The sequence below is a fragment of the Camarhynchus parvulus genome, chromosome 10, assembly GCF_901933205.1.
Source record: "Camarhynchus parvulus chromosome 10, STF_HiC, whole genome shotgun sequence".
NCBI classification, from domain to species: Eukaryota; Metazoa; Chordata; class Aves; order Passeriformes; family Thraupidae; genus Camarhynchus; species Camarhynchus parvulus.
This window is the reverse complement of record NC_044580.1, coordinates 11,022,618-11,035,445: the sequence shown is the minus strand read 5'-3', so window position 1 is coordinate 11,035,445 and position 12,828 is coordinate 11,022,618.

The window sequence follows — 12,828 nt, the reverse complement described above, 5'->3', positions numbered from 1 at the left end:
TGAATCAGGTGTGCTAAAATGGACAATGGAATTTGCACAAACTGAGAACTCCTAACTGGGCTCAAATCAAGGTAGTGACTATAAAATATGCACTGCCTGCTCACATGGGAGAACTGTGCCTGAAAATTCATCCTGTGAAATTCAAACAAGATAGAGTCTTGAATAAAACGTTAAATTTATAATTCACTTGCATTTCAGTGTGGTTAATACTACGGGGAAAACACTGTCATCAGAAACTCAAACCTAAAGATATGATAAACAATCTTATAGGTGTTTGGTTTTCAATGAACAAATCATCTTACTTGTAACAGCAGAAATTGCAGTAGCAGCCACACAAAATATTAGGTTTCCAGTAAAATGAAAACTAGAAGTATTTTCTAAATTATCTAGAGTCATCCTAGTATTTGAATTTACTTGGAATTTGAAGCCAACTACATTGACATTCATTTGAATGTCTCTTAAAATTAATGAAAACTGTCATTGAAATATAGTCTGGGTCTTTGGTGGTTACTGCTATAAAAGAAAACATCAAAAAAGGGAGGAAAGATGAGTTTGCAATGAAATGCTATTGTATTTGATTCTGGGCCATGCTGACTACATTATTAAAGCTTTTTTTAAAATATATTTAGGCCTTAAGGAAAAGATAAATTACTGTGCATCAGCTTATGATGCAATACATTTCAACACAAGGCATTAGAAGGAGACTTTGGAGGTACTCACCTGATCCAGGGCAGGAGCAACTACAAACAACAGTGAGCAAGACTATCAGACATGCTGTGATATCCATTAATGGTCTGTAAGGATTATCTGTATGTAATGACAGTGCAAATTACCTGGTTAGTTTTCATGTTAGTTGTAAAAATTGCGGCAATAGGCTGTGGTTTTAGTCACAGGAAGAGGGCATACTTGAAAATTATTGTTTAGAAAACAAGCATTTGGAAAAGATGATCCTCCAGGAAAATTATGTCATTTGAAAGAGCAGTTGGCCAATAACCCATAGTGGCCAATAACCCACTCTGCAAGAGCAAACCTATAGAAAGCCTTCAAAGTAAAGAAGGCTCGGATTCACCTAGTTTGACAATTCTAGAAAAAAGAGGGGATTACTAAACTCAATCAACACTGATTCTTAAGTTTTGACCCAAGCAAATGAAGTAATAGAAAACATAGTGTTTCAGAGTGAAATCCAAAGGACTAGAACACTTGGTGAAATGTCATCCACATTATTTTACAGAAGTCACACAACAAATTTGGGAGCTGACACTGTGAAAGCAATGCCAACAGCAAACTACCCCAATAACAAGAACAGAAGAAAATCTTTCTGCAATATATGCCCAGGATGGTAAGGACATCTCATGTGCCTGTTTTAGCAGCCTTTCTATATAGTTAAATGAAATAATTATTTATAATTAAACAAAAATAATTGGTCACATAAAGACGTGTTGATGTGCAGGAGCAGGCCAACACTACATTTTGGTTTCTAGAACACAACCAAGCAATTCTGCAGATCAGCACATTCTGCACAGATCAACTGGCTCAGGTATTTCTGAAAGGGCTTTACATTGCAGTATACATTTCATAAGAAATCCATAAGAAACGGAAAAGAACAGACAGTTTTCCCTCCACAGCCAGCACTGGCCAGCACTTGGAAAGCTCCTCATTCCAAAGGGACGCTGCTGGCAGTTAGAGCGGGAATATGTGACCCTGGGGCCAGCAGACACTCTGGCTAACCTACTGCAGTTGTTTAGGATGCTTATGTTTGCTCCCCAGATCTTCTAACTAAATGTAGCTAGTGAATTATTTTTGGCATATGTGACTGTTCTTCTCAATCTGACTTTCCATATGTGTTGCTTTACCATTATGCAGATCTTTGCTTTTCTTGTCTCCTTCCTGTGTTTGTATTCTACATGCTTCTCCATGATACTGCACATACCTTCTGTCCTCACTTTGCTAAGTCTCTGGCTCTTGCTCTGCAAGTGTCAATAACAAAACAAAAGTTTGTTAGGTCTCATGCCATTAAATAATAAAGATGGTTCTAATTATGTGTTTCTTTTAAAAAGACATATAAACAATTCAGGTGAGTTTAAAATCTAGACAGAGTATTTTTTTTAAGTTACATATCTGTACAGTCTGTACTATAAGTAGATACTCTAATTTTAAAAACTCAACAGTCTCCTTTTTTTGTGTATGCATATGTCATTCTGAAGTTTCTAAAAATTAGCAATCCTAATCTTGCAAATTATACCATGTGGATGGACTCCTGGACAGTTCCAACTTGGAGATCTTCTAACTTACATGCCTATGTTGTTCCTGGTATCACTAAAACAAAACAGGTTTCATAATTAACATGTACCTGGGCACTCAGTGCTCTCAGACAACACTAGGCTGCTCAACAAAAATTAGTTATGTGTCTAAATTGAAATAAAGATGTGACTGTCCAAAGTTACTACACAGGGGAGACGAACCTGAAAATACTGGAGTATTACTAATCCAGGATACACAGAGCATTTTTATTTCCTCCTCACTTGCAGTTTTCAACTTGACAAATCATTGTAAGATATTTTCTTTTGGATAAGTCTATTGCCCTAAGTGGAAACATTTCCATTTTCTGACCAAATCAGAAAAACACCACTTAAACTTTGAATCTCATTGTAGGCAGTGCAGCAGCATTATTTCCCACGAGCAGCTGCTCTGGCTGCTTGATGCTCTGTGGAAGTGCTGCCTGCAGGGCCTGCAGCCCCCAGAGCAGTTCCCTGCGTGGGGCTGCTCCAGGGCAGCCGTGGGAGCCGCAGGCTGTGCACGGCAGCAGAACCGAGTGCCGGGGTCCAGGGGCAGCTGCTGCGTGGAGGTACAGCAAGGTAACAAATACACCAGGAACAAAAACCCTTTTTTTTCTACTGGAAAATACCAAAAATAAATATGTGGCCATTTCTGAGGTGAAATTCTAAACCTTTTTTTCTGGGGAAGAAAAGATTGTATTTATCTATTGTAAAACCTATTTAAGAGAAAAATAAACGTTGATGGTATCATCAATAAGCACTGAAGGAACATCTCTTTTTGAGGTGGCCTTTTTAAAGTAGCTATGTTCCTTCTTATTAAAGAGTAAGGCAAAATAAACTTTTGATGAGTCATTGTAATAATGTGGAGAAATTTTGCCTTGATTTAAACAGATTGCACCTGAGTTCTCTGTGCTGCTGATTCGCAGGTGACAAAATAAAGGTACTGATTTTCTGCACAAAACTGCCTGTGTTCATCAGAAAATGCTGAGACTCTCATGGCTGAAAATGCCAGCACAAAATATTGAAATGTTGCTAGAAGAGTAGCACTAGCTTCAGAAAGGTGTGAAGGATATTCATAGTAATGTTAAAGTTACCATATCATAAACTATGATATCATTCTGTTTCAAAGCAGAATGTTGTACCATGCTGGTGTAAGCTGGATCACATTTGCTGTCTGAAATCCCATCTAGAATTTCATGTCACTGTTATTCAGGTACAGAAAAAAGGTTTAAGTAACATCTTAGTAAGTCTTGATCGTTATAATGATGTTTTTCAGTGGAAAAAGGCCACACTGAAGAACAGCACAACTGCCTTGCCTTGCTTAGAGAATGCAATGCACAAGCTTTAAAAAAATCATTATTTATTCAGCTTTGTCTGAGAAAAAAATATACCACCATCAATAAATCTGAGTAAAAATCTGCAAGGACACAGATTGCCTGTAGTGAGAGGAGACAAATAGTAAAATGAAGTAAAAAATCCAGTGGTTTATCTTCTCCATGTGTAAGTAGATGCTTAATTCCATTTTAACTTGCTTTATATTGCAGAACAGAAAATTTTATCAACTCTTGACACAGAGTCCTTATATAATACAAAATGTGGACATTTCAGAGTTGGACTGATTTGTAAAAGCAATTTGAATATCAGTAAGTATCTCGTAGCAAGTTTGTGAATATTCAGGCATACCTGAATTTAACAAAACTTCTACAACATAGATGTTGTTTTGCTTTCAGTGTAATTTAATAGGTCTTTTGGGATCTGCCGTGTTTGAACATCTGGGAAACATCACATGTTGTCTGTTGATCAATGAGGCAACAGGAAAGGCATGATGTGACACAGATGTTAAATATGGCAATACTCCATAGACCAACTGGATCACAAATGGCAATGATCAGACTTTGAAAAATCTGATTAAGATTCATTGACTGGATAAAATTCAACTGGGTTTTTTTCCCCCCTCAGATTTCCTAACTGTTCTTATAACAGTATTTAGTGGGTATTATTGTGGTCAATGAATTATTGCAAACTGGCTTATTTGGAGGAACAAAACGAGGTAACTGAAGACAAGGACTTTTACTATCAAATACTTTACAGGAAGATGGATATAACTTGCCAGATCCCTGCTGTCTCATCATGAAGATTAATGTCTACTACTGGATAACTTTGCCACTTCTCATAAAACAAAGAATATATAAAGCAAATTTATTGCATTAGTTTAAGTCTCAGTTAATTGACTAACTGCCACTATAGTAAGAAACCTTTTTCTCTCTCTCATATGCAAAAGAGAAATTGTGTATACGAATTCCTTTAACTGTTACCCAGGAATGCCACCTCCTGGCTACATATAGAAACGCCCTTTGAGAGGGAGAGGGGGAAAAAAAGCAGCTTTCATTCTGTAGTTTTCATAAAACCATTTCAATTAAATATATGTTAAAAATGTGTGAAACACAGGCATGCCTCCTGTCAGACTTCCTATCTTGCTCGTTGAAATGTAAAGGTACTCAGATATTTACTTTTCTAAAGAAATTGTGTGGTTTAAAATAATAAACACACCTGACACTGACTTTCTGTAGAAACAACCTTAAAGCTGTTATATTTAAAGGTAGCAGCTGAATCAATATCACAAATGAAAATCTGACCTTACTGAAGCTGACAGGACTTTTGCCACTGACTTCAGTGGGGCCTAAACTTTCAGCCTGTATTTTTTGAAAGTTGCTCTTATGAGCTGGGTTCAAATTGTCAGAAGTTTTGAAAGAAACCAGACATATCTTCTGCAATTCAATGGGCACAGGACTATCAAGGGGAAACTGGTTGTGCAAAACAATGATGGCAAAGGTTTTCAGAGTCAGAGACCTCTCCTTCCCTATGATCAGACCAGATTAACTGTTGCTTTTACTCCTTGAACGTGTCCAAAACTAGATTTGTTTGGTGTTGCTAGTACAATAATATATTCCTTGAAGCAATCCTATTATTGTGCTGCAATGGACTCCCAAATCAAAGCAGAATTCTGCTCTGGCTGCTAGGACAATCTACAGACAGTAGGACGAACAAGCCAGGGAATTTCTCTCACCTGGAAAGCAAATAAGAAGCATTTCTCCAGTGCATGAAGGAGACTATTTGGCAGACAGCAAATGAAAGCCCCTGCAATTACAGATTACTGCATTTAGCTTCTGCTTTTTTTTTTTTAACCAAAATATTACAGCTGTGTGATCTCACGCAGACTTAAATTCTCAAGTTCATAGGTAAAAATAATTTCACTGAACCCAATCCTACACTTAGATATTTCAGAAGGAAATAGGTTCTTTTTGGTTCTGCCCATCAGTTTCCTTACTGTGTCAAGTATAACATGGCAGAAATAGAAATGCAAGCTGCCAAATCACTTACCCTTTATGGGGACACTGGAGTGCTTTTAATTTGCCAAATCTGTGATTCTAATATTTTTTAATGTTGTCAGATGGGCAGTAATTTCAAGAATTCAGCACCTATTGAAAGAGGTTAAAAAATAGTGAATGTTGTGTCTTAATAATGGATATCTGACATGTTTGATAAACATTTTTGTTACCATTAAAAACTTTCTATCTAAATCCAGAAGATACAGGATGGAAGTTATGAATTTTATTATTTTTCCTTTTTGTGGTTATATTAATTGCAATGTATTTTGATAGATTGCAGATATGTGGTTCTTCTACAATAATAACATGAAGCCTTATCAATTTTCTTAATCCCTTCTTTGGAGGAAGAAAATAAAAGAGTTTAAATTGAGATTAAGCTGTATCTCTGCTGTTCCTACAGTGCCATACTTGCTTGTCTTTCCTGATGTGTCACCTTGAAACCATGACCCAGGCAGTGGAACGTGGAAAGCAGGTACCCATTTAGTCAATCCATCTACACAAATGCTCACAGAGTTTGCTATTTCTCTCAGCTGCTTTCTGAGTAAGCTGTAAGAAGCCATTTATAATTTTGACATGTATACCAAATTTTGACAAATATAATAAGTAATGGAAAGCACATTAGTGAATCCTGCCTTTTTTTTTTTTTTCTTTCAACTTTGACTTAAAACATTACAGGGCTTCTAAGATTCTTACGGAACCATGCTTTTTCTTTAATGAGGGTGATTATGATCAGGGTGCCAAAGAAATGATAGCTTGTGTTGGGTCACTTTGTGGGGTATTTTAAGAGGAAGGCAGGGTTGAGGAGACAAGTGCTCAAGGGAAAAAGAGAAAAATGTTCCAGCATGAAACTGTTCCAACAATTTGCTCTAACATTAGTGATACTATCTCCTATCTGTAGATGGCAGTGATCTCCCACTGCCTGCTTCAGGAGGAAAGGGGGAATGGTGGTGGTGAAATCCCAAAATTAAAAACCACTGTGCTAAACAGATGTGAGGAAGAGGAGTCATAAGGTATGGGAAACTATATGCCTTATTGTATTTAATTCTTGTGATGTGTCATGTCATTGAGAATTTATTAATTTCTGAACCAAAGGATTTTGACAATAAATTCCAGAATACTGTGTTTTGAAATCTATGATTAAAACCCTTTGTTGGCTTTCTGGACTTCTTGTACGCACCTTAGACACATTTCATTATTTTAAACATGTTTATTCAAATAATAACTGCTGTTTTCCTTCCAAACCCCTCTGGGTACTTAGCTACCTCCTTCACCAGTTGTTCAGCAGGTCTATTATCCATTTAATTTTTAGCTGTTTTTCTCTTGACACTTGCATTATTTTTCACTTTCATTCAAATAAAATGCAGTAAACAGTGTGTAAGTCTATCTGGATATACTTCAGTGAAGGGTGTGATGTGAAGCTCACTGAAAGGAAAGAGTTTTTATTAATTTCAGTAGCCTTATGAGCTTGTCTCACAAAATCTACTATGCTTGGTCACCAGCAGAGAGAATCTTCAAAATACAACATAAAGTCACTATTTTCAGTTGTGGATTGTTTTTATCTTAACAGTTCTGCCTGAAGAACTTCAAAATATAATACTTTTCATAAAGATCAGACTATAAAAACTACATTTTTGAAGTTCTATTTCAAGTGTCACATAGACTTCTAGCATCAGATTTTAAATGGAATCTAGACACACAAATGCAGATGAGGAGCCTGAGAGGATTTCAAACACCATCTAAATAGCATTTTAAAATCTGCTTCTGAAGTCTATAAATATCAAGGAGATTTTGGGTATTGTGAGGCTGAAGATGCCTCCAATGCATGTATATGCAAAGTGGACACAGAGAAGTACCTGAGACAGTGATTTCTTGTGAGCCATTGTTTTCAGTAGAAAGTGAATCACTGCAAAGAGGAAAAAAAAACCCCAAAGTATTAATCTGCTTCTAAGGCAGCCCAGCCTAGTGTAAATGGCATGAGCATTAGATACCTTAGAGTGACTTTGAGACATTCCTCAGCAAATCATGAGCAGCTATCTGTTTCAGCTCTTTCCATTTAACCCTGAGTCTCATTCCTTGCTGCTGAAAGAGGTTTTGCAATATCAGCCCAGCTCATCTGCAGCCACTGCTGTTTCACTGCAGTCGAGCAGAGGCTTGTCATTAGTATGACCAGTGGCAATTTTGACCTCTAGTGCAGAAAGCCAGCATAAATTACTGTGCATTGCCTAAATCCTTTTTGGAAAGCTTAGCTGGGAGTTTTGTCCTTGTGCACAGGAATGTATCACATCCAGTATGCTCTGGAATAAAAAGGACACACACTCCACATCCCAATGGCAGGATTTCCACACTTTCCAGTAGTAAAACAAAACCATCTACATGGCATCACTGTATTAAAACTTTCTATACATGAATCCTACATTTTCTCCTCTGAGTTTTGTCACCTCTTTCTTGTCATGCCAAATGGCTTTTACTCTTCTTTACTGACAACACTCTTCAGTTCTTTGAAAAGCAGTAGCAGTTTCTCTGCTACTGCTGATCTGTCATATTTGCTAAACCTGCAGTTCTAAAATTGAATTTGTTTTTTTTTAATGAAAGAATGGTTAATCTTTATATTCCATTGTCTGAAAAATAATCCATTAATCTGTTCCCAGTATGCAGTTTCATCATAATACGCACTCTCAAAAAAAAAAAGGAAAAAACAAAAAAAAAAAAAAAAAAAAAAAAAAAAAAAAAGTAAAAAGAGCAGCTAAGGAATTGTGTATGGCCTTATTGCCTATCATTTACAGATCCACACATGTCTACATCCAGACTTGCCTTCTCCCTCACACCACTGGCAGGGCATAGTATAGAAAACTAATTTTCTTAGCACGCTTATATTGTTCTCCCTCTAAAAAAGACTATTGTGAGATAGTAAATAAAACCTAGGTTTAATATCTCCACTTATGCTCTAAATGCACACAGTAAGATCCCTTCTTTGGGAGTTTCCTTTGGTCACTTCACAAAAATGTCAACACTGGAATTTTGCAAAAAATCTCATTTACTAAGCTGTTGGCTCAGTTTGCTTTATATACACTTGCAAGAATATTTGCAGTTCGAGCCCAAAGTGTGCAGGACTCAGTGTAATTCTCCCATAGCTTCCAGTGACACTTGCAGAGTTTCTGTCTACCCTTCTTCCCTTCTGCTTCTTCCCATCCTCATTCTTTTGCTCCCTCTCTTCATCTTTCTAATTCATTCCACATGCCCTTGAATATGTACCATGCAAGCTGCTGTTTTGCATTCAACATTTGTTTATCCTGGGACTTATCACAGTATCTGAGAATCTCATAACTTTCACAGATTTTTATCCTCCTGAAGCCTTTGTGAAACAAGGAAGTGTGTGTCAATTTACAGGTGGGGAGTGGTCACACTGCAGATTAAGTGAGGTGCTCAGAGCCCTGCTTAGCCGTGGGAGCTCTGTTCAAGTATTTCTTGGCTCCTGATCTGCTGTATAGATTGAACATTCCTGTCCAACTACATCTCCTGCAGTGCACCACAGTCTCCTTTCAAAGTGAGGACAGGCCATCACTCCAGCATTTTTGGCTTCTGGGAGATACAAATTGGATGGGGAGGCTCTTCTTACATTAGAACAGGGACTTGAGACACAAATTCAGAAATTTCAGAAAATCCCAGGGCAACTTTTCCAAATCAAAATTAATGGATGGATAGAAAAGAGAATGTGTGTGGGAATGGGTTCAAATGTCTGACCTATATTTCCATTCCCCCAAAAGAAACCAAAGCATCCCAAAAAAACCCCCCAAAAACACATGCAAAGCAGATACTTTACTCATAAACAGGTAATGATCTAAAAATGCTGGCTTCTGAAAAAAATCCTGTAATGGCCCTAGTTGCATCTCCTAGTCTGGGAGAAAAGCACATATCTAAGATTTCATTAGACTTATCTTGTCTTTCTCATTTCAGAGTATCTGCTGTAGATGTACCCAGCATGCTTTTTGCAATAAAATTCACCTACCTGTACATCCACACAGTAAGTCTCTTAATGCTGGTTCTAAATTAATTTTTTTTGAGTTGTCAAAACATAGGACTGTGTATCCATGTTTTCCAGCTCAAAGGGGAAGCTTCCAAAGCAGTGAAAGGAAGGCTCACATAAGGACTGAGGCTGGCAACATGTGAAATTTGGGTGCTAGGTTATTAAGTATTCTGATTTAGCCATGATGTGAAACTCCACAGTGAGCTCTAAAATAGCTTTGCTGATACTGAGGTAGTGACCTCTGAGGCTTTCATGTGACTGTGCTGCCAATGGGTTGTCTGGTCCACCAGGGTGCCACTTTCCTTTGATTTATTTTGAGTCTGAGGAATTTTTTTTTTCTGTAGTAAGAAAATCCTATTTCAAATTCATTATTAGAGCTGGCCCCAGTGGATAAACCCTAGTAACTGGATATTTATTTTCCACGGCTATATGTACTGACTTTAGAACAAGCCTTATGCAGATAGATGTCTGGTTTGCCTTATTAATTAAGGGAGTTGGGGAAGGGAAGAAAAAGGGGAATATAAAATAGCTCACTTACCTGAGAAAAGCTGTGCAGCTGGGTGTGATCTGTTGTATAATTCAGAAAATATGCATCTAATCAATTGTACTTTCTTGGAACCTAAAAAAAAATTGGTTTATAGCAAACATTGTCATACAAACTTGGTGATAAAATAAACATTCTGATTACTTCTGCACATTTCTGCAGACCAAATACAGTCACTATAAATGAAGTTTAAAAAATAAAAAGAAAGAACAGAAAAGTAACAAATTAAATGTTTGTGTAAAACTACTCTGGTACTGAGCCCACATCTCCTATTCTTGGGATTCAAACTGCTTTGCCTAGTGAAAATGTTTCAAAACTGACATGCAGAAAGAGCTTGCATTCTGCTGCAAGCATAACTTCCACTGAACTGTGCAAAAATAAGGCAAGATACAATGTCAACACCGAGAAAAAAAGGTTAAGTTACAGTCCTTGCAAATTTGATAGGTACTGCATAAAAAAAGCCTTTTTTCAGTAAATCAGTTTAGAGCTTTTTTCTGTTCAGTATTAAAAACATTTCAGCAAAATCAAAAGTTTCTAGATCTATCACAGAACTGTGAAAGTAGCATTTCTACAGGCTACAAAAGACATTTTAAATCTTATCAGAAATCTCATCAGGGGACTTATTCTGCCTCCTGAAATTTTGCAGGAACTGGCTCTATTGCCTCTATGCCCAACTACCTAAAGTCACCCACAAAACTAGAGATTAATTTTTAGAGATGCTCAATGTTTCATGCAAGAGAGACAGTAAGGAAAGGAGTGTCACCTCCACCGTCCCAGCAAATCCAGCTGCTGACTGCACAGTCAGACGCTGTGCCAGGAGCTCAACCCAGGTAGTTTCAAGAAGTGTGCTTCATGCTAAGCACTAACAAAAAATAACCAGTATCAGCTGCTCATACCCTGAATATAACACAAAGGCTATTGCACCTTACTGGATTTTTCTCCAAAACTTCCTCAAATTTACCTTTTGCACAAAGGGAATCAGCAATGCAGTGGGTGTGCAAAGGCTGAGAGTCTCCCACACCAAGCTAGCCTTGAGACGATGCCAGTTGCTGCCATGATGGGGTTTTTCCTTACGTTTTTCTCGCTCTTTTTCAACATTTTTGTTCATGTATTTTCTGCTTCATATTTTCAGATACATAAATACATGGAAGCATTTTACAGGAGTTCCAAAGCCTCCTGAGAAGTGACTGACCTTTCCAACTCCTGGAGTATGTGCACTTAATTGAAAAGTTCTCCCCTCGATATATTTTCTCTGAACAATGGAAAAAATATCTATGTTAAACAGAACTCCATCGAGGTATGTGTGTAAACTTGAGAGAAGAATGCAAGGCAGTTATTTATAAAAGAATGAAAATATGAAGTATTATTTATTTAGTGCCAACTATATTCTTGGTTCTTATCTGTTCTTACAAGCAGCACCCTGTTCATATGGAAGATGCAATTTGAAGCCACAGCATCTGAGCTACAGTAATTTTGATGTAATGGCAATGAAAAGATGCCAGCAAAGTACCTTTTATGTGTGAGTTAAACTTAGCTTTGGTTGACAGTGTGCCCACTGCAAAACATACACAATACCTATAGGAATGATAAACAGAGCTTTCGCCAAAGAAAGATTTTGTTCCCTGCTGTTGTAACTTAGCTATTAATTTAGTGTATAATTTAATCTATCAATTCCTTATCTATAAAAGGGATGCATCAGGACTTCTCTGAGTCTTGTTCAGGCACATTTCAATGTCTTGTGAGAGGAGCTACCCTGCTACAGGTGTTGCTCCACCCCTGCTACTCCACAGTCCTAGTCAAGACTGGGGGCTCAAACTGTAACTGTTATAGCCAACATTAATTTTATTATGGTAGCTGCAGGCATTAAGACTTTAAACAAGAAATAAAAAAATTACTACTGTTTGACACATAAAGAATAGCAAGGAAAGAGTTCTGGAAATGTTTTAAAATACCTTAGTAATATTTTCTGAAGCTCTAGACGTACTTACTATGATCACATCTCTCTTTAAGTATTGTAAGCTAACACCATCTTATTAACTTTTAATATATGAAAAATATGCACTACAGGAAATGCAATGTTACTAATGAGGTAAAGATCTCCCCCCTCACTGTTATTTCCTGTCCATCTCCGTGGTAAGTAACCATGTATCTTTGTATATGGACATGCACAAGATAAGTGAGATAGCTACTTACCCATCTCCAGTCCCAGTGGACCTCGATTAGCCAGTGGAAAGGCAGAGGCCACATCAAACCAACGCTCTGCAGAACAAACCCAAAGAAGTGCATTAAGATTCTGCCCTTGTAATGCCAGCTAGTGAGATTTTCACACATGGGGAATACTGAATAGGACCTTCTAAAGCTAAAAGATCCTGCAATCACATTTTGTCCCATCAACTAGTAGTTCCTGCTAAGATAAATACAGAGAAATCTGCAGTAAGAACATAGAGAAATACTCCCAGAAAATAACTCAAACTTTTAAATCACAGCAATATTGCCCTTGTTAAAAAGCAGACGAAATGTATTTGCTTGTTAAACATTGCATTCATAAAAGAAAACTTTTCTTTGCTGAGGATTGCACACAGATTTCAAGTACTT